The sequence below is a fragment of the Columba livia genome, chromosome 2 (assembly GCF_036013475.1).
Source record: "Columba livia isolate bColLiv1 breed racing homer chromosome 2, bColLiv1.pat.W.v2, whole genome shotgun sequence".
Lineage (NCBI taxonomy): Eukaryota > Metazoa > Chordata > Aves > Columbiformes > Columbidae > Columba > Columba livia.
In genome coordinates, this window is record NC_088603.1 from 95,764,193 (window position 1) to 95,791,746 (window position 27,554).

The window sequence follows — 27,554 nt, forward strand, 5'->3', positions numbered from 1 at the left end:
AAACATTGCAAATTAACAAAACCTCAACAATTGAAATCTACCTGGATTTTTGCCTACATATATTTTTTGCCTAAAAGCTTTTTTTTTTTTTTTGGATAAGCACAACATTTTGCAGAGAAATAACTCACTCTGGCAAAAATTTGTAGTAGCTTGTTTCTATTTTAGTTGAAATTGAAGATGGGACAAAGCAAGATATTAAAAAAAAATGTTGAGCATTGAGACTGAAGGGAGACTCCTTCAGTCTCCTTGTTCAGTTGTATTTTTGTAATGTATAAAAGACATGAGAACAAAAGGCAGTTGTTCTTTTCTTTGGAATGCATGTACGATTTCAAATAAATTAAGATGTTTAACAAATGGAAAGATTAGTATTTCTGCACATTTTGAATGAGTCATGCATGACAGTCCCCTAATTCTTTTTATACAATCCAAGTTCACACAAAGCATGCATTAAACGTGAGAAATGCATGGATATCTTACATATTCAAGACTTTTCAACTGATTATCAAAACCAGAAAATATTCACAAATGTGAGACCCTCTGGAAATATACTGTTATGTTTTTAATAAGAACAAATAATCTGCATTTTATCATCATAAGTTTTTCTTTCATGGTGCACTATCTAAACCATTGTTTTGGTCTAGATACAAGAGGAAACTGAATGTTTTGGATACTTGTTGCTAGAGGAATTGGAGAGACTTAAATCTTTAGTCTTAGACCACATATTCCTCCAGTGGGTGCATGCTCTTAAGAATTTTAATTCCAAAATAATCATATCAATAAAAAAGCTATAGAAGTTATAATGGCTTGCACTAAGCCTGTTTCTACTGCATTTTCAAACCATAATGACAGATTATGTAGTAACATTTTATTTTTATATAGCTAAAGCAATATTACCTGTGATAATTACACAGAAACTCAAAAAAGACGGTTTAGGACCCTTCTTTGTTTTCTAGTCAGGCTGGCTCTCCCAGTATTGTGATGTTTATATATTCAGTTGGTTCCACAAAACACTTCCAGTACTCCCTCTGTCTTTATATCTTGAATAGTTTCCCAGTAAAGTCATATCTCTGCTTCATTTTAATATTTTCTGGTATTGGGTTGAAAAGACTGACAGATGTTGACGTTTGAAATTATTTATCTGCCTCTTAGTGCCTCTAAATATGTGATTGACTTGGTGGATATTTGGTTAACCTTCTTGCAGATGACATTTTGTGACTGCTCAAAAAATACTTTTTAACATGACCTTTGTGGCCAATATGGTTTTCAGGTTGCTCTCTCTGAGTGGAATTTATGTTTAAGCAAAATCTACAGGATGCAGAAATCTTTTTGTCAAGTTTTGCTTGAGCCAGACTTGGACAAGCCTGTTTCTGGGACCTGGCTTCCTACATGGCAATATTCCTTAGATTAATGAGTAAATTTACTCTCTCAATTGCACAAACAGGCAAAGTCATAAAAAGAGGTTCACCAGGTCTCTGTAAATATGTCCCATTATGTTCCTACACCTAATGGCACATTGTATCTTGAGCTTTGTTAAATCTTTTAATTAAAACATGTTAACAAAGCCTAAGAAAAATAAATGAAACTACTCACAAGGAAATTAAATTGAGAAGCTAAGCTCATTTATAATTATTGTATTTCAATTAGGCTTTAGTAGGGCTGGGTGAAGGGAAAGATAAAAAGAAACTACTTTGATGTCTGAGTTTCATAAATATTTCTAGTGTCCTGTTTGTGAAGTCCACCATATTAATGATAACAGTTTACAGCATGCAAGGTTTTCCATGCTAATTACTATACCAAAGAATTCAGTCACATCAAAACGTGTCAAGGCTCAGCCTCAATGCTTTGTAAAGGAGGTTTGCTGCACTGCACTCAGTGGAAGTACAACTACTCACTCCTCAGATTCACAGTCTACAGTCTTTGTAGTTATGCTGTCAGAATTTCTGATTCATTCTGAATTACAGAATTTTAATTTTACCAGGTGATTCCTACACCAGGTCCAAACCTTTGAGCTGAATTAGAACACATTTATTAGATACAAAAGTACACCTTATTTCTCACTAATATTCATCAAAGTTTTCCTTCAAGTTTTTCTGTCCTGTCATCTTCTGCTTCCAAATTAAGGAGCCATGGAATATCAGGAATCTTCTAGTGATGCAGATACTTATTGCCAAGAACTTTGTCACCTCTTCGCATTCTCCTACCACCATAAAATGACTTTTTTTCCCAAAGTTTTAAAGAGCAAAAATTCTAAATTTTTTTTTTCCAGAAGTCAGTCTTAATCTTTCATTTTTTTTATTAGTTCCTAAATTAAAATGTATTAAATTTGGAATACCTAATAAAGCTAGCCAGCTAATAACACACTATCTTCTGTTTGCAACAGCCATGCTGTCCTAAATTACAATTATTTTTAAAATCGTTAGCAACAAATAACCATACAAGGCAAATAGTGCCAGACATTTAAAAACTAAATCTATTTTTCCGTTTAAAGTTTCTGACTGTAAAAATCAAATAAGTTCCAGCAATTGTTGCTGATTTGCTTTCTGAATTTCTCAGGTCTTCTAAGGTAGTGCTTGTTACAAGTGTGAAAAAACCCATTAATTTTTGTTGGCACGACCCTGGATGAGTGAAGCTAATGATGCACATATGTACTTACTGGAAACAGATTAGGAGGCTGATAGAAACTACTGCACATTTTTCATCATACTATTATGATCATTAAAAAAACATTCCTTTGTTTAAAAAAATCTTTAATTTTATCATCAAGTCATTGATTTCTTTCCCCAGTGAGGGAAGGGCATTGAGTGATTCACTCAAGCTGTTTGGGTGAATTAGTTCTAATGGATTTCTGTATATTTGTTTTGTTAGCTCCTGTCACCACAAGGAAATGAGCTCATCACTTAATCCAGAGATCCAAAAGTAACTTTCAGGCATGCTTGATGTAAGCAAGAGATTAGACAACTCATCTGATCACAATAATCTGGGAAAGAAAGAAAACAGTGGCAAAAAAGCAGATTTCAAAGCAGAGGCCATGGTTGGTTTTTGACTTTAAAAAAGCCATAATGTAAGTTAAAGTGTGAATTTACCACTCACACGCTTCTTGATATTGCTCTCCCTTCCACAGGAATAGCCTGGAATCCCAGCATCATTCTTCAGAGGAAATATTTAGACAGATTTAACAGCTGCTAAAAACACTACTTGACTGTTTGCCAGTGGTTTCATGGCCTCCGTGGTAGCCATGACACTATCCCAGGCTGCTTCTCCCTCCAGCTGTACAAAATAATAGGTTGTACTCTCTGTGTCACAGTGAGTCAAGCATTCACACCAAGTCAACATCACTCAAGGTCTCTCATCTCCCAGTGTGTCTTGAGGTGTTAAAGATAAACCACAGCTCTAGAAAACTGCTGAAGAGGTAAGAGCATTTTTTTGAAATGATTGAAAAGTCATTTTGTGAAAACTATCATTGTTGACATATTGTAAATGTCACATATTCTGTTGATTTGATTTTCTCATACTGGTTTTCATAAGTCAGGAGTAACTTACACATATGTAAAAAAGAACTTTTTAGTTTCGGTGTGGGTTTTTTTGGTTGTTTGGGGTATTTTTGTGTGTGTTTTTTGTTGTTGTTGTTGTGTTTGGTTTTTTGTTAGTTTGTTTTGGTTTTTTACAGCTTCTCTCCAAAAACTCATACTAGAATCTGAAAGTAGAATTATCAGGTTGGAAGAAGCCTCCAGAGGTGCCCAGTTCAACTGCCTCTTCAAGACAGGGTCAGCTATGAAATCAGACTAGGTTGCCCAGTGCGTTATCCAATCTTCTAAACTTTCAAGGACAAAAACCACACAGCCTCTCAAGGCAACTTCTAGTCAACCTGTTCCAGTGCTTGCCTGTCCTCTGAGTGAAAATGTTTTGCCTCAAATCGGAACTACCTATTTCAATTGATGAACAATCATTTGTTCTCCCATCATGCAACTCAGCCAAAAGTCTGGCTCCATCTTCTTAATAACCTCATTTTAGATACTGAAAAACTGCCACTATGTCCCCACCAAAGCCCTCTCCTCTCCAGGCTGAGCAAGTCCTATTCCTTCAGTCTCTCACTCAGGGCAAGTGCTCCAGAGCCTTACACATCCTGGTGGCACTTTGCTGAATTTATTCCAGTTTCTCAACATCTTTCCTATGTTAGGAGGCCCAACACAGCCTAACAGGTGCCATAAAAAAAAGGAAATACTCACTTTCCTGCATCTACTGCCTACTAAATCAACAATAGCTCTTGGTAAGTGAAGCAGCATTGACTTGGGTATTCTGTGATCACAACTACACTTGTAGAGCACTTTCATAGCATAGGCCTGGTTTGATCAGTGCTACACAAATATATGATACAAACTAACATAAGCAACAGTATGATCTTCTTCGTTGCTGGGTGCAGTCTCAGGTGTTGGGAATAGTTTTTCAGTCTAAAATAAGGATGCTGGTAATGTTTAGGGAGCCAGTTAACTGTGAAACTACCGCTCCATGAGCCTGGTGGAACTCATGGCTTTGGTACACAAAAGTGTAGTGGGTGCACTTTGGGGGCTGTGTTTGTTTAAGAATGATTGTCTTTAACTCTCTATTAGTACAGTAAATATCCAGTGGCAGTTTACAACACTCCACTTAACTTTGCATTGGAATAGGCGAGCACCGATCATACCAGTGGTTTCTGCATCTCAACTTCTATTTAGGTGTCTATTTTGTAATCTGCTGTAGGAATCAGTGGCACAAGTAATAATGATAAATGATGACAGAAGACTGAGAAAATAATCTAGGAAGTTGAGTGTTGAATATATTCACTGATGGTTAATAAATGTGCTGTTATACATGAATAATAAGAAGCATGCCCCCTCTTTAGTCATATAACGAACGTCGTCCTCTTTAACATATATTTTTATTTTCAGGTTATGTTAAATGTAACAGTAACTAAAACCAATGCTGTATCATACTTGACTTCTTCAAAGCACAAAGCATTTAAACGGCTTATTGTTCTACAGGATTAAGTATATCTTTATTCCCCCGTTATTTATTACTTATTTCTTCAGTAAGTGGGATGAGCACTGATCCCTCAAGTCTTTAAAAGTTCTTTAAGCAGCAGCCTCAGCACACAACAGTTTCTATTGCAGCCACACATTACAAAAGAATGGGTGAAGAAAGCTCTGCTCAGACCACATGCAGCTGATATGAGGCTTTGCTGTCCATTGGAAAAAAGAAATACAGGGAAGTGATGGTTTAACACAGCAGCCATCAAGCTAGGCCCAGTTTAAATTCTCCCTCCCCGCCCCCCGCTTTCCCTCCTTGTCTCTCTCTCCCTGTCTTTGTTAGATTCACACACTCTGCTTTTCCAATTGCTTTAGCCTGAAGCAGTTGACATTTACCCCAGCTAGATAATCGAGGAATAACATTTGCGTTACAGTTTAACATGACCTCTGCCTCTACAGCTCTTTTTAGATTACCTTCCCCCCAAAAAAATGGTTGCTGACACTGTAGTGAGGCAGGAGGTGGGGAAAAAAAGAGCAGCTTATTATTGCAGTGGCACAGTCAATGTCATGAGAAGCTGCTCTGCCCTTTTCAGTTGTGGGTGAGCAACTATTAAGGAAAAGGTATTAAAAGGAGGAACAACTGTGATGCAAGGGACACACAGGTTAAGCTCAAAGCAAAGGTTAATGGATTGACTGTTACCTGTGTATGAGGCTTAATGTTGGTCTATACACAAGAGAATTGCTTCTAGGTTGTATTTTTTTCATGAAACTAAATTAAAGGGCTAATTTATTCCAGCATAAAAGAGTGAGATGTTACTGTTAGTGTTGTTTTAATACAGAAGGACACATTTTTGATTCAAAATGCTTGCTATTTATTTCCAGCACAGTGGAAGTAATAAGGTGGTAGTGCTTGTGAAAGGAAGAACAAAAAATTATTTATTTGGCTGAAGATACCCACTGAAATCTTAAAAGAAAGAATTTTAAGGTTGGCCAAAGAAACTAAACAAAGTTTAGAGTAATATTTTAATAGTTATATCATATTTTAAATGGAGAAAGTTTGGTTTAAAAAGAGTGCACCTGAAATATAAATAAAATGAGTGAAATTTTCTGAAGAGCAGAAGGTAAAAATAATTCAATGTTTATTCCAGATCTCTGTTTTTCATATTTAAAATTGCTTTTTGTATTATTTATAAAACAGATGTCAGGCATCAGTGTTTACAAATTCTTAGGAGAGTTTCGGGCAAGCAGATCAGCATGTAACTGGTCCATAGAGTTAACATAAAGTGGGAAAAGAGTTCCTCATTTGTAAATTACTCAGTCAAGCTAATGTCTATACAATTAGAGTAGAGTATATCTACTAAATCCAGGAAGAAGGCAAAACAGGCTGATATATTCAGTGTTGTTTTTTTTTTTTTCAGCCATACCAGCCTGACTATGCAAAATTGTTTGTATTACTGTCACCAATACAAGCAAAATACTTTAGAATAGCACTACAGCATTGCCTTCTCTTTAAGTGGATTTGAGTAAAATCTTCTTGTCCATAGAAGAAACAGTGACAGAAGACAAATGCATTTAAAATGAAAGGAAAACCACGAATATCAGGTTTAGGCCATCTGTGGATTTTGAACTTTGTAGAGGCTGTTTCATCATGATCAATTTCATTATCTAGACTTTTTTCTTAAATGTCACCTTCCACTTGATTAAATCATGTTTTCAAGGAAAAACTGAACACATAATATCATCATGAAAGCTAGAAGCAGAGAAAGAGGCAAATTGGCCAAATATTCAGAAACTGTCACCTAAAACTGTGGCATTTGCCCCAGATTATTGAATAACACTCAAATTATGCAATATAAAAAGTTGTGTAACTCTTTCCCTACTGTGAAAGGATGATTTTTTTGTTGTTGTTTGTTTGTTGTTTGTTTGTTTGTTTGTTTATTGTTGGAGCTTGTTTATGCAATCTGTGGCTCTTCCTGTGGCCTTCAGAACTCTGTTGAAGGGACACTTTCCAAAGGGATCTTTTGGTCACAGAGCAGTGCAGTTTTGGATGCTCAAACATCAACAAAATTTTGAAGATAACAGAGGATTTCTGAAAAACAGCACTTTGTATGGGCACACAACCTGCCTGACTGCTGATGTCAGCATCAGGCATGACAGGGATGTTTCCATACAAGTGAAATACACGACTTGATAGGTGATTCCCAATACTACCTTCATCCAGTAGATGAAATTTCTTCTCTCTTACAAAGTAACAGAGCATGAGAAGGGAGACTGCTTTGTATTTAGGACCAGGTACAAACAGTGGTTGTCTTTCATTCTGATATGAATAGATACAATAATGACCAGGCCTCTGTTTTTGAAGGGTACTACCAGGTGACTTTGCATTCAGCTTTTTTCTAAAGGGTGACATCAACCAGAATCATGTTAAAAATTAAGCAGGGGAAGAGGAACAAAAGTCTTAGCAGATGCACCAGAAGAGCTCCTGTCTGAACAGAATTTAACAAAAGTTTGCTTACATTAGCTGCTAGGAAGCATACAACTACTGAAGACTATTACATGGACTTCTCTGTAGCCCTGCTGCTCCAAGTAACAAGGGAATGTCTGGAATCAAGCAACAATGACCAGCATAATATGGCACGAAAGCTAAAGCTAAAACACACTGCGACTCCACATGTTCCTCACTCAGCTCTGACTGGGCCAAGATAGGATAGTCATGGGAAGGAGACTTCCAAGACTGGTTCTTTCCAAGTCCTCTTATAATATTGGTTCTTTCCAAGTCCCCCTCCTCCAGACTCTCCTCTACCTCCTTCACCCATACATCCTCCTGTTTCTTCTCCTGCCACTACTCTCTTTCCTCCTCCCTCTCTTCTGCTTCCTTCCACTCACCACACAAGCTATTCACCTACTGATTAACATCCCTCAACCTACCCCAACCCCTCAGGCCCACAGTGCCACCCTCCATCCCATCCCGTCTCCCCACCACCCACATGGTGCCAAAGAGAAGCAGAAACAGCCAGAGTTCTCTCCCAGCCACCTCTGCCTACGGCGTTGATCCTGGATTCAAAATGTCCCCGTCAGACCTACGAGCAGGAATGGGAGGAAAGACCAACTATTTTTAAACACTTTGTTTTCCAAAGTAGTTCTTTAGTGTGTTTATGACATAAAAATTCAGGACTTCAATTCTCACCAAGAACAACTACAGGTGTCATTTCTACACGCACAAGAACCAAGAACACCATGTAGTTCTGAGATGGTCCATAGTACTTTACCTGTAGCACAGCTCTGCCCATAAACAGTGACACAGTACAGTACCACAAAGGCAGGCTCAGAAAAACGTTGAGCTGGTCAATTCTACTGCAAATGCAATCTTGCATCAGGATGTTTCTCCAGTCACTTCCGATGTAGGTACAGGAGATATGATTGATCTCTGGAGAATCTGGTCCATGATGTGGTTTGCAATTCCCAGCGATCAAAGGTAGAGAAGCAGCTCTCCCATGCTTCTGTGCCAGCAAACCTGTACCGTTGCTTTCCTGTGGGCTTTGTCAGAAGATAAATAGTGTGCTGGAATGGGGAGGGATGGGTGGAGGTGAGGTGAGCACAGTAAGATGACAGTGATAGCAATACTTTTTCGATCATCTTCTGCAGGGATAGTGCTGTGTGTCCAGAGCTAAGCAGCAAAGATGGCAATGAGCCGCACTAAGCAATGATTAGAAAACTCCACCCTGGGTGTACTGTCAGAAGCTGATTATACTCAGACCATTTCAGTTAAACACTCCTTATGTTATTTCTCAAACAGGATAAGCTCTACCTCATTTTACAGCAGTAATACCACACCAAACCATGTAGAGCTTAGAACCAAGTCCAATGTTAACACAGCGATACGAGTAAGGTTTGTGTTAAAAGTATGAGATCTGGCTTTCCCACCATTATCTGAATAACCCTGGGAGTTGAAGTCCACGCATGGGTAACACGTAATGATGAATGGCAGGTTAAACACCCTGCCCTCAGTTCACTCTCACCTGCAAAGAACTGCCTCCTCTAAGTCTCCTCAGGCATCTTTCCTGCATGTCTGTCCCTGAGAGGACAAGAAGGCCTTGCACTGCCATATCTTGAGCAGGTACCTAAACTGTAAGAACAGTAAAGTTCTTAATACTAAAAGAATAAAGAAAGATGTGTATGCTATAAAAAATTTTGAATTACATTTGCTTCTGTTGCTTCATTCACTTCACACTTTGTTTCACCTCCAAACTTTATTTATTTATGAGCATAATAAATTTAAAAATGATAAATGGAGAAAAAAGTTGAGCTAGCTGCTAGGAAACCAAACAGAAAATATACTGGGAAATTTGCTGTTTAGCTGACCGCTATTTGTATTTGAATTGCTGCTACACAGAATGATGATGAAAATTATTCTTTTTCCCTTCTGTCTCCAGGTGAATATTGTAATGGTTGGTTTAGGCTTTAGTTTAACAGCACATGGAGTCAGTATCTTTCAGCTCGATACATTTATTTCAAGGCACTTAGAAGCTGACTTTTATGAGATTATTTAGGCAGTGATTATTTTTGTTGAGAAATGTGTCCTTTATCCCTCTCATTCATCCACTGCTAAGATATTTCTGTTTGTCAGAATGCCTCCATTTCTGATAAATGACTGAAGACTGACTGCTACACTTTATTAAAAAGTAATAACAATTTTTGTACGCACCCTTCACATTGTAAGGGGGGGACCATGAATCAAAGGACACTGCCTGTCTGGGCCTGATAAATGCATCGTTTACCAGCTGAGGAGTTATTTAGGACTGGCTATTAATTTAAATCACATTTATCTTCCCTGAATGGGGGGAGGTTGCTGTGATAGGACTGCGAATGACCAATAGTGCAGCTAAGTGCACATTATTTATTACTACCGCCTGCAAAGCACTGCACAATATGTTAAAAAAACCCAGTGCCAATTACCATGGTTAATCTACTCAGGGCAGTAACAAATATCCCCCTAACACGAGCCAATTTCTACACTTGTGCTTTTTAGTCTTCAGAAAGCCAGCATTTGCTCAAAATTTCTGTTCATTAACAACAGGTTATTTATCCTCTCCTAAAACAAGATAGGCAATGCTAGCACCCTTAAGTCTTTTCTTCATTGTGGGGAAAAAAAAAAAAAGCAGCCTTCTTTAGACATTTAAGAAAATTAATTTATTCAGTGCACTAAAAACATGTAAACTGTGTTTTCTAGGTGGTATTTTTGGGTTTTGTTCCAAGGCATCTGAGCAAAGAGAAGCTTTGCTGAGGCTTATATAACAGTTATGCAGAGCTGCTCTGGGCCACTGCCATCTAACCTTTTCAGGAAATTTCAAGTATTGAATTAAGGTAATTCTGATGAAAAACATTATGCATAGGGCTTTCTAAAACTCAGTGTATGAAGTCAGCCTGCTGCATGTGCTTATGAGATACAGTCATCTATCCCTTGTTGCTATGGGCTAAGGTAGTGGTTGTCAAGGCAGTTGCCTCTGAAGTTTGTAAGTGTAACTAAAATAAATGTTTTTTGAAGAACATCTACTGATTGCACTAAGTAAATTATGCAGTGGTGGACGTTCACCTGCTGAGAACTTACTAAGGATGAGAATTTCCTGAGATGGACAGTGTGGTCTTCATCATGGCTCACATTCCAAGTGACTGACAGGGCATGGGGCACAGTAAGCCAGACATGGATGCATGGGGAAAAGAAGGAACTGCAGATACTGAAACCACAATTCTCCTCCTTCTTGCCTGCAGGAGAATATTGATGACAAAGATAAGAATAAAGCATTACTTTATTTATCTGCAGTCATTTATATTCATGCTCAGTATTTATGTTCCACACCTATGACAACACTGGAGTCCCTTTTGGCATTCAGCAGGAATGTTGCTTTTTCTTAATGATGGCTGTTTGTTCATCTCCAACAAACGGAACTTATTTTTTCCTTTCCCACTGGTTATAAAAATCTTAGTAATAAGTGGGTTTCTATGGAATAGAACCCAAAAAGCACCAGTGACTGGTAGTTGCTATATCTACAGAGTTTTAGCCGTACCTCATACCCTGGCAAGTTTATTGCTATTGTTGCCTTGCATGTCAACAATCTTATCACTGGAAGAACAGCTAAGTAACGATTACCAATGTCAAATACCATCCAGTGTTATATATGAGTAATGCTGTTCTTGCATGCTTGCTGCATCAACTCCCAGTAGCAATTAAGCTGCTTTCATCAAAAGAAAAGAGCAAAATACTGAACACCATTTTTGGGGAAAGAGTTGAGTTTTCCATCCTTTTAGCCTGAAATGTTAGCATTACATTTTTGTGCAATTAATTTAAAATAAATAAACAAAAATATTAATAAAAATATGTAGACCCATTATAAAAGAGGATTCATTTTAGCAAAGAGTGGTAAATACAGGTCCCTGGAAGTCTGAAGAATTTGAATTAGACAGAAGACCTTGACAATTTTTTTTCAAACAGTGACAGCAAATAGCTAACTGAATAATTAACCAGAGGTCATCCTGTTTTTTCTGTTGAGAATATTTTAAGGCAAGATAGTATGTTTGGGTTTTAATTGTTGTTTGTTTGTTTTTTGTTTTGGGTTTCTTGTTTGTTCATTTGGTTTGTTTTGTTGGTTTTTTCCCTTTGACCTATATCTGATGCTCTTAATCAGCCACATAACTGGAACTAATCCAGGACAACTTATTACAAACAAGATTTTCATAATTGTGTCCTCACTCCTAAAAGTCTATACAACTATAGGAATCTGCCTTTCTTACTGGTATTAACCTCCTGCTTATATCTCTAAGGATTTGTGGCATACATTTGGAATCTAAGGCTGGAAGGGAATGTGGGGACTAAGTCCAATTCCATGTTCTTGCAAGCAACTGTATCATACAATCTTTTTACATTTATCAAACTCCACCTTAGAGCAATTAGTTTTTTGTTCCTCATCCTCTACACCTTTACCATGCTTGGCAAGCTCTTCCAGGGAATGATTGCTGTGCTAGATAAGATTCTTTTTTTCTAATTTCCAGCATAAAGGTACTTACTTATTTATTTTCATGCCAAAACTGGCATTCAGCTTAAATAATTCTTCTCTCTCCCTTGTGTTTATATGTATTTATAGTCAACAATCAAATATGCTTTAGGCTCTGGTTCGTTAGGCTAAACATGCCAAATTACCTTGGTGTCTTTTTGATATTCATGTACCAAATCATCCTACTAGTGCTTCTCTCTGTTGTTTCCAGTAACAGTTAATCTTCCTTTTAATATGTACATGGTCCTCAAGATTAGGTTTTATTACGGTGTTCCACAGTGCTACCAATGCTTTCCTATCCTTTATGGAAATATCTCCATACTGTACCTCAGAAACACATTTGCCTTTTTTCATAGCTACAGCATATTGGTAACTCATAGTCACACTGTGATCAACTAGAGAGTTTAGGTCATTCTCCTCTCAGTGATTTCTGACAGATGAGCTCTCAGCTTATAGCAGAGTATTTGTGTTATTAGTCCCCGAGTGTCTGACCTTGTACTTTGTGCTATTGAATTTCATCTTACTTCTATTCCTGTCTATCTCAAGGCTATCAGATTCTTCCATTGTGATATCCTGATCCTCCTCTGCACTGATGATGCTTTGTGGCACTGATATTATCAATACTTCTGTGCACTAGTAATATCCCTAATAAAATACAACCACCGCTTATTGAAATGTCTCAAAAGTGGACCAGGAGAAACTAGTGCCATACTCCAGACTGAAGTCCGCTTTTTATACTCCCCAGTCAGTCTTTCACCCACATTACCTATTTTCTCTGACAATCTTCAGTTTCTTCAGCCTTGTCAGTTTTGCTGGTCTTCTTACTTGCACCACAGTTTTGGTGTTTAGTATCTGACTATCTTCCATTTGTATGATACTAGGGATGCAAGGGTGGATTCTTGTGTTCTTTTGTAGCTGTTCCTTAACACTTGATTCACAAATCACTGTCTTACGAAAGTGTCTCAGACAGTTCTTTCTGAAAATACTGATCTGGACCTCAATGAAATTGTGTTGGGAAGAGAAAAAGAGATGGGACAGACTGCCTGGTGGAGCTGCAGCTTTGTATCATCTGAGACACAGCAATGAAAGAAAACACAGACACTGAAGTGAAATTGGACAGAAGTCCATGACTCAAGTATGCGACAAAACAGAGTGCACTGTTTTCAATTTTTGAGCACAGAATACACTGAATATTTTTATCTCAAAAGCTGTTATTATTTCATATCGTTTTTCATAACCCAGAGTTGTACAGATTGGATATTCAGGGGGGGAAGACTTGCCCCAAAGAGTTTGCATGTCAGTCATTTCTAGTGTAAAGAATGGGTCATCTCCATGTTGGGTCACATTTTGCTTCACTTACTACAAATTCCCCAACCTAATACTTAAGCTGTATTATACTGAAAAATATTTTTGATCATGTTCATGCCATGTTATGACTCTAAGTGTTTCATTTTCTACATAGACTACAGAAAAATCCTTGATCCGGTTAATCCTCAGGCTCTGGTCTTTCTCTGAGTAAAAGATACACAGACACCTCCGGAGCAAAACACAGAAGATCACACTACTTGTTCTATTGCTTCAATTCTTTCCTTTTACCAAGAAACATTTGTAGGAGCTCAGTCTGTGTTACTTCCTCTGCTTACACCGCAGCTATTAAAAAGGCCGTCCTAATTATCCCATCCCCCTTCACACTTCCCCACACCCAATTAATAATGTTCAGTGGTGTATGAAGCTGAGTTTACATTAATGTAATTTTTTAATACATTAAAGTGCTGCACGTCTCAGGCATTTTATAAATAAATGTCACTAATTTATAAACACTTGTGCTACCCTAGGGACCAAAGACTGTGAAAGGGAAAGGGCAAGAGGGGTGCAATCCTCTCTCTTTTCACTCCCATTTGTAGCTCCTGGGGACGCTCAAAGAGATTAAAACTTGCTCTTGCCAAATCCCAGGACATGCAGCTATTACTTACCGTGCACAGTGCAATACAGTCTAGGCTCAGAAAAGAGCAGCTCTGGAAGTCACTCTTTGCTATCACTTATAAAAATTGAGTTTTTTTCTAAATAATGAAAGAAAAATGTTCAGGTACATAAGAATCAAAATATGTCTGTCAAACCATATTCCTTATGCCTTTGCAAAGCCTGAAGCTCAGTAATACAGGCAACAAATATGTGTTCCTGCATTTGGGGAGCTGCAAGATGGAAAGGTTTTAAATTCAGAGTCACAGTTACCAGATCAATTAAATGAAAATTATCTGTCACTTAAATCACAGTTAATTGGACTTAATACATGAATTTGATTCCACATTGCAACTTGGGGAGAGAGGGTGAAATGGCACAGAAATGCCTAAAAAGGCAAAGTATCATAAGATGAAATTTCAAAAGTAGCTACAGATGTTGTATGGCTTGGTCTTGAGCCTAATTTGTGCATGTATAGGGAAAGTCAACAAGATGCAGCACTATATAAATGTTCTTTGGAACTTCATCTGTTTTGTGGTCATTGGTACTAAATTTCTAAGAATTGTGACTCATTTTTATTTCATGTATTATTGTAAGACTGTATATTTTTGAAGCAGGAAATTATCACACATTCGTACAGTGTCTAACACATGTGTATAACAGTAGTGATAAATACTTCTCCAAACCAGGACCTAAGTATATAACTGAAAAATATTAAATACTATTTTGAAATATAACACACTAAATTATAAAGAGAAATAAAGTTATGGTTCTGTCTCCAAATATATGCATAAATAATGAATAATAATCTATGGTGGACACAACAGATTTTTTTAATCCTTTTACAAAATGAGCCAAAAGATTGAATTAATTGTTTTTGCTACCCATAGCTGACCTCTGCCTTTTTTTTTTTTTTTTTAAGCAGGTAAAAGAGAGCCTTTTCTTTTTAATCCAACTCAAGGTGAAGATACTATACAGGTAATTGTATGAAAATTTGAAGTCAGTGTGTACAGCCCTTTTATCCTGTTATGTTTCCTGTGAGACGATCTCAGAATATGCAGCTGCATTGTTCTTTTTGGGCTATGTTTGCAGACTATTTCTAGCCCACATCAATGCAATCCAAATAATCCTCAGAAGTTGCTTCATTATTTATTAGAAAAAGCAATCTGGCATGCGGTGTGTTATCGACAGCTGAAATCCAATACTCAAAGGTCACCAAAACAAAGACCAGAAAGAAAAGGTGTTAAGGCAAATAAAAATACACCTTTTTAATTTTGACTGAATTGATTAAATAACAATTGAGTGGTGTCACAGGTCATAAGGCTTTGAGACATAAGGTCAGCTTAATAGAAAAGAGCCTGGGGCCATGTCACAGGGTATGCTCTGAGGCCTAGCACCAAGGCCACATCATTGTGCTCGCTCCTGCCCTTACCCTATGTAGTCTGAAATGAAAAAAATGCCTAAACAGAGCAGAGAACAGTCTAAATAGAGTAGTGCTTATCATTGTGGGCTACCCCCTGAGTCAATGCTGTTAAGAACTGATTGCTTTATTTGAAGAGAGAGTACTGGGCATCTCTCAGTAAACATTTTCTAAAATTCAGTAGGCTGAGGGAAAGAAAAAAAGACAAACCCACAATAACAATAACAAAAAACACTTCTACACCAGTAGTACTCTATAACATATCTACATCTCATTATAGTCCCAGAGTTCAGCCTGGATATTTCAGGATCAACACAAAATGACTGAATTAGAAAGTTAAAAACTTAAATACACTGAAATAAAAATAATTTTCTATGGGATTTTGAAAAGGAAGAACTGTATAGCGATATAAACACTAATACATTCACACTAACATTAATTAACGCTGCATCATCTGTGTAGCAGTGTTGGTTTTTTGTATACTAAATTGTTTTGCTCATAAAAACAGCTAGCCCAGTGACTCTATTGCCACAGAAGTGTGTATCTTTAGATGCTGTGATTGAGCTTTTTAAAACAATGTAATTTTACATTTAATAACACAAAAGAAAAATCGTGGTCTGTATCTAGTTCAGCCAGCTACTTCAACCTGTGCCACATCAAAGAACATGAGAAACTAAGTACATTGACTTCAGCAGGACAACTGGAACACATGTGCAACTATTGTAGTCAGAAGTCTGCTCCTAGAAACCCAGTAAAAAGGAAACTCAGTACAGGACAGTAAAAAGATATCTAGATTATTTAATACTTCCAAGGCTATTTGCTGGCTCCACTGAAGACTAAGGCATATCTCCCTGTGCTGTGGCTGCCTCTTCTAGCACTTTGATCTCCAGTTTTCTATATGTTATTCTCACCGTGGGCTGGTAAGGTCAATAGTTGCCACTGAAATGTATAACCAAAGTTCTCTGTTGAAGAGAGCTGATATGGAAATAGATTGTTTTTTGCTTTCATGGACATGTATAGTCCATTTTTGTCTACTGATTCTCCAGCATCCATTTGAAAATCAGGTCTTGCAGTTCCCTGTTAGTTTCCAGACTTCCCATGGCAACAGTGGCGTTAAATTTTGCTCTAGTTTTTGGCCTGATCATGTTCCCTCTTAATGAATGGCTAAACTTCTGCTGATTCTCAGGATATTGTTTCTGGTTTTACTTTATTATTTAATTTATAATTTTAGACACTAGTACACTGACTCAAAATGTAACTTGGGTATTGGGAAGTTCCGGTGTTTATCTATTTACTCTTCATTTTTCAAAATTGATCATTATCTAAGAAATACGTAAGATGATGCTTAAAAAATATTTTAATCCAGTTATACAACTACTAATAAATTATACTTTTCAAACACAAAAATCTTGTGAGTACATAAGATATAAGATCAATTGGATGACAATAACCAATTGTGTGTCAAATGGCTTTGTGGTGGAAAGAATGCTTTTTACCGCTGAAAATCTGACACCCCCTTTAATGTATATTCTGTTTAATGATAAGTTATTAGAGCAATTTTAATTGTTTGGAGTTGGAAAAAAATAGCTTTTGTTTCAATAACTTTAGTCTATCTATTTCCTATACTTCTTGTCCTGGAAGAGTTTGTTTCCTTTTCAATCAGTTTATTTTAAGAAACAACCAATAGCTTCAAATATAATGCTTTAAAATGCAATTATGTAAACAGGGAAGATCAGAACCTACTCTGTCTACAAACATCAAAAGCAAGGATTTTAATTCACAAATGTCTTTATCAACAGTGGTAAAGCCTATGAATCACTCAGTGATTTTTAGTACTCTTCAGAAAGGAGTCTAAACAGTATCAATTATAGAAACTGTAGAAATATAAAGATGCATTTTCCTAAAAGGTTCTCTTTTGTGCACACAGAAACATCTATGCATGCAGTTTTCAAGTACCTAGACACAGACAGAATGAATTCTAAGGCTTATACTAGCAGGAAATAAAATGTTATTATCAAAAGTCATTTGGAAAAATTGTTTTTTTCTGTGGAAATTACTTCTCAGTTCTTTATACTCTTGTCCTGTATTTAGTGCTGTGAGTTGTGTATACATATAAGAAGGATGGACTGCTGCCCTTTAAAAAATCTTTCAGACTGATGGCATTATCTACTATGGTGGATGGCAAATGGCAATGGAAAAAAAATGTATGCTAATGTGCAGAAATAATGCACAAGTACTTGTTGTCTGGAATGTTCTTTCCTGTGCAGCCAGGACAAAGTCCTCCCAGGCAGCTGCAGAGCTCTGAGTAAGGCAAGACTCTCTTCTTCACCAAACCCCATAGCCAGGGAAGAGGTAAGGAGGAAATGTGAAGAAGTTCTGGCTCAGGAACAGCCTGAAGGTCTCTGATGGTTCACAAAATAAAGCTAATGCAAGCAATACTATTTCCCATTAATCCTGGATTTTCAGTGTCCTGGTGCTTTGCAGTTTTGTATAATGGCCTTCTCATCTTCATAACTCATAGCAGGACTTCCGTTGGCAAGCTAGACAGAGAATCAGACAACCTAATGAGTGATCTAATATCTACTTTAAAGTCTTTCTCTTTTGGGGAAGAACTGAAACATATGAACACAAAGGCCACACACTATGCGCCTGCACTGCACTTTTCCTTTCCAGGTTGGAAAGCACTGCTCTAGGCAGATTATAACAGCTGCAGTTTTTCTGGATTCAGTTAGAACATCTATTTTCAGATCTACTTTCTCTCTCTCACGGTAGTCCCAGTCCCTTGCGAAGAATGGGGAGACACAACAGTTGTAGGTCATTTGTGACAATCCTGCAACATATTTTGTTTTCCAGCAGTCTTGGATTAGATTCCTGTATTAAACATCCGAGTTTTGAACAATTCGAGCATCTAATAGTTTAGGTTTACTGTAAGTGTGGGAAGGTTCTTGTATTTCTGGCATTGACGTGTTTGTTTATGCATCTGACAGTTAGAATTTTAAGTGATTTTGACAGACTGAGATGATCAGCTTCAAACAAATGGTCATGACTAGAAAGTTTCTCCATTAAACACCTTCAAAAGCATTGGCTTAAACCAGGGTTCATGAACTGAACTTCAGACTCCTAGGTTTGCTTCTTATTTACGTTTATTAACTGCACCATTTAACCTCTCACCTCTTCCTTAGTAATGTATTTCAAATTCTACTTTTTATCTGATTTTGCATTAGGTTAGAAAGTCTGAGATTCTGGCATAAATATTTTTTAATTTGCCCTTTCTGGGTCATATTCTCCACTCCTATTTTAAAATCTATATTAGCTCATGTTCCTGCTTGGATCTTATCTGGCGTTCTTCAATTCTACTTCATAGATTAAATAAAATTGTGTAAATTCTCTGAGGTTTCATTCAGTCTTTTCTTCTCAGCAAATTAATCCAGGACTCAGAGTCCTGTGAGTGGATAGGGGGTTAATCAGTGTTTTCATAACCTTTTCCTGAACTTTCCTAAGTTTTCCAATTAATTGAGTTAACGAAAAAAAACAAAAAAACAAACAAAAAAAAAACAACGAAAAAAACACCCACCACATGTTTTATGTGTACGGTGTTTCCTTTCCCTGCTAACAAAGTTGCTTTAAGCAGCCATGGATATTTCTAAAGACTCTAGCTAAAACATTAAAGTTTAAATGGTTGCTCACTATATGTGAGAAGCACCAGCTGAGACGGATTTCAGTGGTAACTCCTATCTGGCTGCTCACAATTTACCTTCCCATTAATTTGTGAGCCGTAAAAAGAAACAAATTTCTTCTCTGTAGAGGCAAAGGCATGGTTATGCAGAAGCATTTTATCAAAGCTCTCTTTCTACACTCTGTGCATTGATGGACATTGCCATACAGCCTGAGAAGCTGTCATCAAAGGCGATGCAGGGCAGGTGTGCAGTTCCCTTGATGAATGCTACCAGTGAAAAGCCTACAAACTCCAGATACACAGCTTATATAACATCTGCAAGCTAGGCAGTGTGGAAACAGAAGCTGTGGTGGAATCATTCAGAGGCACAGTCCATCTGAATGGGTACACTGATATAAATGTGTTGGTTAGGGAAAGGTATATGTGCCCTGGACTGAACTGGTGGTTTACAGAATCATAAATAAGAAAGGCAAAAACTGACTGATATCTGCAAGGTAGAGACAAAACTGGTACTGAAGGACTTGCTCTCAAAATCTGTGAGGAAAACAAGCCTGACATACTTAAGATCAACCCACTTTATCCAAATTCCTCTAGTTCCAAACCCATGTCATTAAACACTTCAAGTCTGACTACAGGGGAAATGAACCAGCCCTCCATGAACGATGGTTGAAAACCATCTTTTTCACAGAGAAGTATGTGAAAGGTACAAAATTGAGCCAATAAATTTCAATGCTTTGCATCCCTATTATCATGAGAGTCAAATAATGATCCCACAAAAAGTCAAACAAGCATCCAAAAAATGCTTGTTAAATTGTTTCAGCAGCAATAGAGATTAATTTAACTCTAGCACCATACATTTTCTTACATAGGTACTGTGAGACTAATTTAATGCTTTGACTTTCTTGTGTTGAAAATAATGGATTAAAACCTAAATAAAGTTAAGAAATATCACATAGTTCATAGGTTGGATATTTTAACACCTAATAACATGCTCAGATAGCTTTCTTCTGCAGAAATGGTACTGGTTCCTTCTAGTCTTCAAGTTTGTTCCTAGTTATGAGGAAAATTTCTGACTCCTCCAGTCACAAATTTAACAGTGTTCCATTGTGTTGCAAACTGCCAAATTGTGTTAAGTAACTAAGAGGCCCATCTAGGTATGTTTGTGATGTGAATAATTAGAGACATTCCTATTGTCATATACATTCAGAAAATTAAAAAAAAAAAAAAAAAATCCTGTCTAACAGGCCTAGTGGAAAGCTAGAAGGTGTTTGAATAAAATATTCACTATGACTCCTTTATTTGACAAAAATTCCCAGACCATGACTTCCTTTCGCAGTTCAAATGTCAAGAATCCCTTCCACTGTGGTCAGGGTGGCATGCAGGAACAGAGGGAGACCCTAAACAGAAGTCTTTAATGATGACAAGCCTGGTTAACTCAATGACCCACAGCATCTTTTGTCTCCCTTTCTCCCCATGTTGACTCCTGCTGATTCAGAAGGGGAAAGCCAACTAGCAGAGCAGTTGCTCATGCATAGTCTAGGGAAAATGCTTTCTTCACCCTGTGCATAAAGTGCAAAAGGCCCTTCAATTTCCTCTGTACTGTTTTTCAGTTTTTGTCTTTTTCTCTGATTGACTAGCTTTATATTGATTGAAAAGTCATTTCCTTTGCCCAGTCTTCTGAAAAACAAAATAAATGTTTTCTGTGACCCTAACTCCTAGATTTTTCCTTCCACAGAGCTAAAGAAAAAGTTTCCTGTCAATTATATTGAAGGAAAAATTATATTGTTGTTTTGTAGCACTTTTTTTCTCCCTATGTGTCAAAAGGGAGCAAATGATGCATTGAAAGCCTAAAAGCTGAAATAAAGATTAGGTGTAAAGTGCTATTGATCCCTTTACGAAAAGAAGCTAAGACAGATCCTACTCTGCTGTCAGGTTACATTTTCAGTAAGTTACCCAGATGCAAGATTTGAAACTTTTACAAAGGAGTCTTTAAAGTGTTGTTGAAAGTATCAAATAAGATTAGACCCGACAGTAAAAACAACCATCAAAAAATGTCAGTGGTGCAGCTGAGCTATTGTCAGGCTATATTGTCCCAGTGTTTAATGTAGCCCAGTGCCTGAATGTTTAAGATGACTGTGTGAAGATCCAGAACTTTCAAATCATCACTTATTACATTCTCTGTGTATACTTTCTACAGATATATGCATACATACCTATGTATGTATCTCCATGTCCAGAACCTACAAGGTCTTAGTCTCACAATGTAGTTTTCACTGGATGGAGTAGAAGAAAGCTCCAGTTTTCAGTTGTCTAACTCACTATTCATCCAAAGAATAGTCATGCATTTTGGAGACTATTACAAGCTATAACAGGTCTAATAAGGGAACAAACTATTCCTGTAAGTCAGTAAATTCTCTTCAGATTACTCTACCTTCTTGTTCCTGACAAACCTTTCTGCCATTCCTTTGCTCCTACCAGGGAGCTGAACAACGGCTGAAAAATTATGTGACTTCAGAAAGTATATGGCCAAATGTCATCCTTCTCTGTACTGCTTTGATGTACCAAAGTTTATTAGAAACCAGCTGTTCAAGGTAGTTACATTACTTTCTGCATCACTTGATAACCAACTTTAACAACTGAGTGCACAAAGTGCAGACACGATTGACTATGAAACTTTTAAATGTTAGCTGCACAAACTGGAAGCACCAGAGAGAAATAAATCTGAAGAAGGATTAGGCAGCTACTGATTACATTCCATAAATTAAAAAAGTATTCAATAGAGCTAAAACAATACAATGAATTTCCTGATTTGCACTAGGGCATCCTTAAAAAATAAGCAGAGATTAATTTGGGGGGGAAAAAAAAAAAAAGGCAAATAGAAATGAATGCTAATGAAAGCAGATTATGAACCTTCATTGTAATCTAACACATCTGGAAATACACCAGTGATGGAGAAGGTAGACTCCACTATTCAAGAAACACTAACAGTAAAAATTTTGTAAATCTTCAAATGCTTATAGACGCATTAGTTCAGCAAGAGTAAAGCTTAAGGATGACAGATTATTGGGAATGACCTGCTTTAAGATCATACCAGAAGAAGCAGAAAAACACAGAGATTAAGTTTGTATTCAAAGTGAATGGAATGTAAAAGGAATTTCTAGGTGGTCTGTATACTTGTATAAGAAACCTGAGGAATAGGAAATATTAATTTCTATTAAAATCTATGTTGTGAGTTTGTGAAACTAGTGAACCCCGGCTTCATACAGATTTGCATCTTATATTCCCATTCCCTTTCTATTTGTAACTATTGTCCTTACGTGCCACCTTATAACATGATACATCCAGGTCATTCCAAGACACCCATATGATACCCTAAATAAGCATCTGACACTTTCAGATTGTCCCATGTGTCCTAGCTACTTTTTGGCTTCTGGGTAATCAAAAGCTCTGTCCAGTCCAGAGCTCTTCTGTATTTGTGACAGCTGAACAATGTGTGCCTGGTCCAGACTGAGGATGCAGAGACTCAGTTGCAACATTCTGTTGCAGAGGCAAGCAGCTTGGAAAAGAGCTTCATAGGGTTGACTGAAGACTGGTCTTTCCATGTTTAGTGTAGCCTTAAATGGTGAACAGGAGCAGAACCAATGTTATGTCAATGTTCTATAGGGGTAAAAATAACCTAAATAATTACAGACTAGAGGGCTTGACACAGTGCTTTGGAAGAAATATTAGAAGAGATGATGTGCAATGTTATCTATAAAATTTTCAAGGATAGAAATTCTGATTTATTCTAATGAAAATGAACCTGAAATGCAGCCACTGGGAAGTACTGTGGTACAAAAAGAGTAGATCTTTCAAGCAAACAGCTGAAGCCAGGATCAAAAATCCACACTCTATGCATTTTCAGGTCTTTGGGCTAGTTCTAGTCCAGTTTAATAGAGCAAATGCCTTTTACCAGATGGAAAATACTCAATGAGCTCCTGCAGTGTGTTTCCCAGTCTAATTTCAGTGAAAAAGAACCTAGTTCATGTACTTTGACCGCTCCATGATGCAAACTGAAACATTGTAGGTTAGAATGATTAAAAGATTTACTTATTATAAATTAATAAATCATGAACAAATCAATTCAGCTAGATGATATCTTAAATGATGTATCATTTAGTGGTTGCTTACAGCAAAGCCTTTAGCTGGTGCTCGATTGTACTCTATAATCTGTGGAGGAGACAGAACAAGAGAATAGGCTGGAGCTTGGTTTTCGCTCTGGGATGAGTTGGCAGCTTGCCTATTTTGCTTGTAGAACTCAGACTATTTTGCCTGGCAGCTGATAATCCTCCCAAGCATCCAACAACAATTTCCTGCATTGTATTTTCCTGTCTGAGACTTTCCTTCTGAAGTGATTTAGAACATGTGACACCAGCGTTCAGGTACAGACTATGAAGTGAGACCAGCCAGACACACATCCTGGCAAAACAGTATATTTAATGGATAATCAAGAGATGAAAGAATAGAAAAATTGATAAATCTTTTAGAAATCTTAAAGTAGTTTTCTGATCTAACAATGTTGCTCCAGATGCTGCTTTCATTCACCTTCGGAACTGTCAACGTTAATAGCATTTGTTCTATTTATATGTTACTTCCTCACACCGCTATCACTGGCCTGTGTGAGACTGGGGAGAGAACCTTATGAATCCATTCATTTTAACACACTGAAAGGAACACACAGATAACAGCTGAGGGACAGCTGTGGGTGAAGTTACTTGACTGATTGCAAGAATGACTTGACTGATTGCGAGAATGACTCTCCACTTCTATCAGGTTAGTTATGATTAACTATGTGATGAAGATCTGTCACTGATGATGTGTAACATACCAGCAGCTAAAGTGGAAAACAACTCTGGTAAAACAGTAGTGCAAACTTCAGCATGTATTAGCATCCATTTTACAGACCATGGGCAACTACAAGACTTCTGCAGAAGATTCAGTAACCACTAAGGAGTGTGTATGTGTGTCTTTACTCCTTAGAGTTAGCAGGAACATGCCATGTCACAACACCAACACATCTCCTCTATGCTTCACAGATACACCCTTGTAAAGAATAATCTGAATAGCACACTCAAGCAATTGGTGTTTTGAAAGGCCATTGGTCTAGGAACAAAGAGTAAGTTCCATTAATCTGTAGAGGAAATAAAGCAATTAATTTAAAAAGAACATGGAAATCATGGAAATCATGGAAATCATGGAAATCATGGAAAACAACAGGCACATACTGAATTTTCAGATATGCCTGCTCTTGTTGTGCCACTGTTATCTACATTAGAAAGGACTGTAGTTACTACTCAATTAATATACAGAACCAAATGAACACCATGTATACAAAAAGCTGAGTTATTTTAGGAACTGTAATATGAGGGCCTTTGTGGCATATCTTGTCTCATACCCATGTCTTCTGTGTCAGATGTTTAGAATTTTACAGAACTGCCTCTCAGAAGCTCCCTGTCATTTTAGAACTTGCCTCTTTTATCACACCTGTGATTTTTTCTACAGGTTTTTACATTGAAACTCTGCCCTCTAAAATATTTAACATTGGCAGTGTATGAAGAATATGAGTACCTTGGTAGCTCTTATTTCAAATCTATCCATAATGTATCTTACACTGTTTGCAATGTGCTTATTAATTACAGTATCATATACCCCTTTGATTGCTATTCTTTATTCAGTGTGTGTATGATATGCCTGGGAACTGGCAACATCCACTTTGTGTGGTTTTACATATAGTAACCTTGAGGCTTAATTCTGAATCCTTTCCAAAACATCCTGAAAAGAAAAAAAACTCTGGTCTGTGCTTCAGAAAAGAGCTAAGCAGAAGTGAGGGAAGGGAGGAGGGAGAGGAAATGGGGTTGGGGCAGAAATGAAAACAATTACTAGATTTTGCAGTTACAATTAATATTCTTTCTACTACCTTACATAAATGCATTTTCAATGAAAGGCAGAACTGTTCAGCTTACATTTACTCTGTGAATACAACAGGTCATATATTTTGTTAAATATACTGCGTCTGGGCAGCAAGAAGATGACTTCCTAACACTGGCTGTAGTGCCCTGTGGTGGGGGGACTCTGGAGGGAGAAGCAGATTTCTTCTTCCTTGGGAAAAATTGAGTGTGCCCATGGAGAAGGAGTTTCTGGGTGGAGGAAGCAAGGTGCAGAGATACAGTCTGGTACAGTGTCTGCCACACTGTTGGAGCTGGAAAACTTCAAAGAGGGGTCAGGAAGAAGCAGAGCATGATGAGAGACTGTGCAGCTGGTTGTATCCAGAAAAGGACTGAAACTGCTGTACAGGAAGCAAGAGTGGAGGAAGGAGCTATGCACCATGCAAGCAGACTCCACAGAGCATGACTATACTATAATAAAACCTAGCCAGAGAGAAACAGGACTGTGTTTTTTTCTGATACATTCACCTCAAAGAAAAAGGCAGGGCACTTCCACTTCTAGGCTCTGCACCCCTTCACAACAACCATGCTTACATGCTGAAGATGAATGTAAAGAACTTTACTTTTTAGTATTTAAGATTTTCCTCTTGTCAGGCTCTACATTCTGTCTGTCAAAGAGGATGAACAATGCCATGTGTTTTAGATAGCTCACTATGCCCCGAAACTGGACTTTGTCCTGTAGGTTGCAATTTGCTGAAACAAATTGTTATTAATGATAAAAGGCTTCCTTGTGTCTAAGGCAGAATACAAGTAGTGAAGAATAATTCCAACATTATGCAAGTAATTTATTAGAAATATGTTAACCAGTTGAAACAACTTTTACTCCCAGAAGAGCAAAAGACTGAGAGATTCATGAGAAGCTTAGAGTGTGCAGCACAAGAAAAAACTGAGATATCTCTGAGAGGAAAAGGGAGCAAACACATTCCCAAGAGTGACAGAAAAATAGGCTTCCTAGGGACTAAGGAATTATGTGGGATTTGCCGCAGCTCACAAAGCCACTGAGGTGAGTGAAAACAGACCCAGAACCAAGAATCAGATCTACAAGGACATAGGGCAGGAAAATATTTATTTGAAAACTTTTTGCTTTCTGCTGAGTTTTTGCAGTTTTTAAAACAAGCCTGCCGTCATTTTTCTTCATATAAAAGATTGCTTTCGGACTTGAAAAGCCTTTTTTTTTTGTCTTTTTAGAGGAAGAATCCTTTCATTCCACTGAAAACTCCATGAGAAAGCAACATGTTCTCACAGTGTCTTCAGACAAGCAGTGGCATTGGTCAACCATTGTTGCTGCTCTGTAATAAGCTGACTGAACATAAGGGGAAAGGTATTCTGCTCTTGGCTGAAGAAAATAAAATAGGGGCAGAAAAACGTATAAGAAAAATCAAAGGAAGGATCAACTTTCTAAAAAATATTGTTTGTATTGAGGAAAAAATAAAAATACTGGAAACATTATCTCTGAGACTTTTTGTATCTGTGAAGGAAGGGGAGTGCAAGAAAAAACAGAGACTGCAGGAGAGCACGAAAAGAAACTGACTGTCCATAGGAGACCTCCATTTTTAGATTTAAAATAATGCTACATTTATCAGTGTCTTCTGTGGAAAACAGAATAACTATTAGCCATCTTTTTAACGCTGGAAAAGAGTGAGATTATAAACAAAGACAGAACTGAAGACATGTGCAGCTTTTCCCATATTAAGACCTTCTTCAAAGAAATGTGTCAGAGGGTTTACTCTCTGTAACACCCAGCATTTGTTTGTTCACACTGACCTAATTTTCAGAAGGCTTTAGGTTTTCTTGTATGTAAGCAATTTATCAAGAATACATACACTGGAGCTTGTCATGCATGTAAAGAACACAGTTCTCAAAGAAAAAAAGTTGTTCATGGAAAATATGTATCATTAAACCACTAAAACTTTCTTGCACACAGCTGCCTGTAAATCAGAGCCAAAGCATTTAAATACTAATCTGTGGTAATGTTTTTACGTGTGAAATAAGTAAGCATGTTTTTATTCTGATTTAGACAGCCAATTCTTCTTTCTTTTCCATATTTACATTTTTCTCTTGCATTAAGTACATATAGTTTAACACATTTAGATGGTGATTCATCAGCTGAGGAATCAAAAGCTACATCAAAGCAGATACAATATTTTCATCATGTATTTAATGACAATATTTTGCAAGTGCATTAGATGTAATAATTGCTCATCAAACAAAATAAAATGAAACCTGGAAAAATGTAGAGCAGCTTTAATAAAGTATTTGAGTTGCAAGGAAAAATATTTAAATCTGTAATCAACACATACAAACAAATCACTTGCCAAATTTCCTAATACTGTGGTGCTAAGCTAATTATCCATATTAAATATTATTAAAATAGCATTTTTTCCTTTGAAGTTAACACATTAGTATTAATATAACTATCAGACATGAGAAATATGAAAAACACACACAACAAAAACATATGCA

General features: G+C 37.2%; 1 long non-coding RNA gene across 1 annotated transcript; it reads left to right on the forward strand.

The window, feature by feature from the left end:
• Positions 1-3,191: 3,191 nt before the first annotated feature.
• LOC135578845 (uncharacterized) lies at positions 3,192-26,915 on the forward strand. The gene is made up of 3 exons (XR_010470991.1): positions 3,192-3,409; positions 14,934-14,989; positions 26,280-26,915. It is a non-coding gene; the product is annotated as an uncharacterized LOC135578845 (long non-coding RNA).
• Positions 26,916-27,554: the final 639 nt, after the last annotated feature.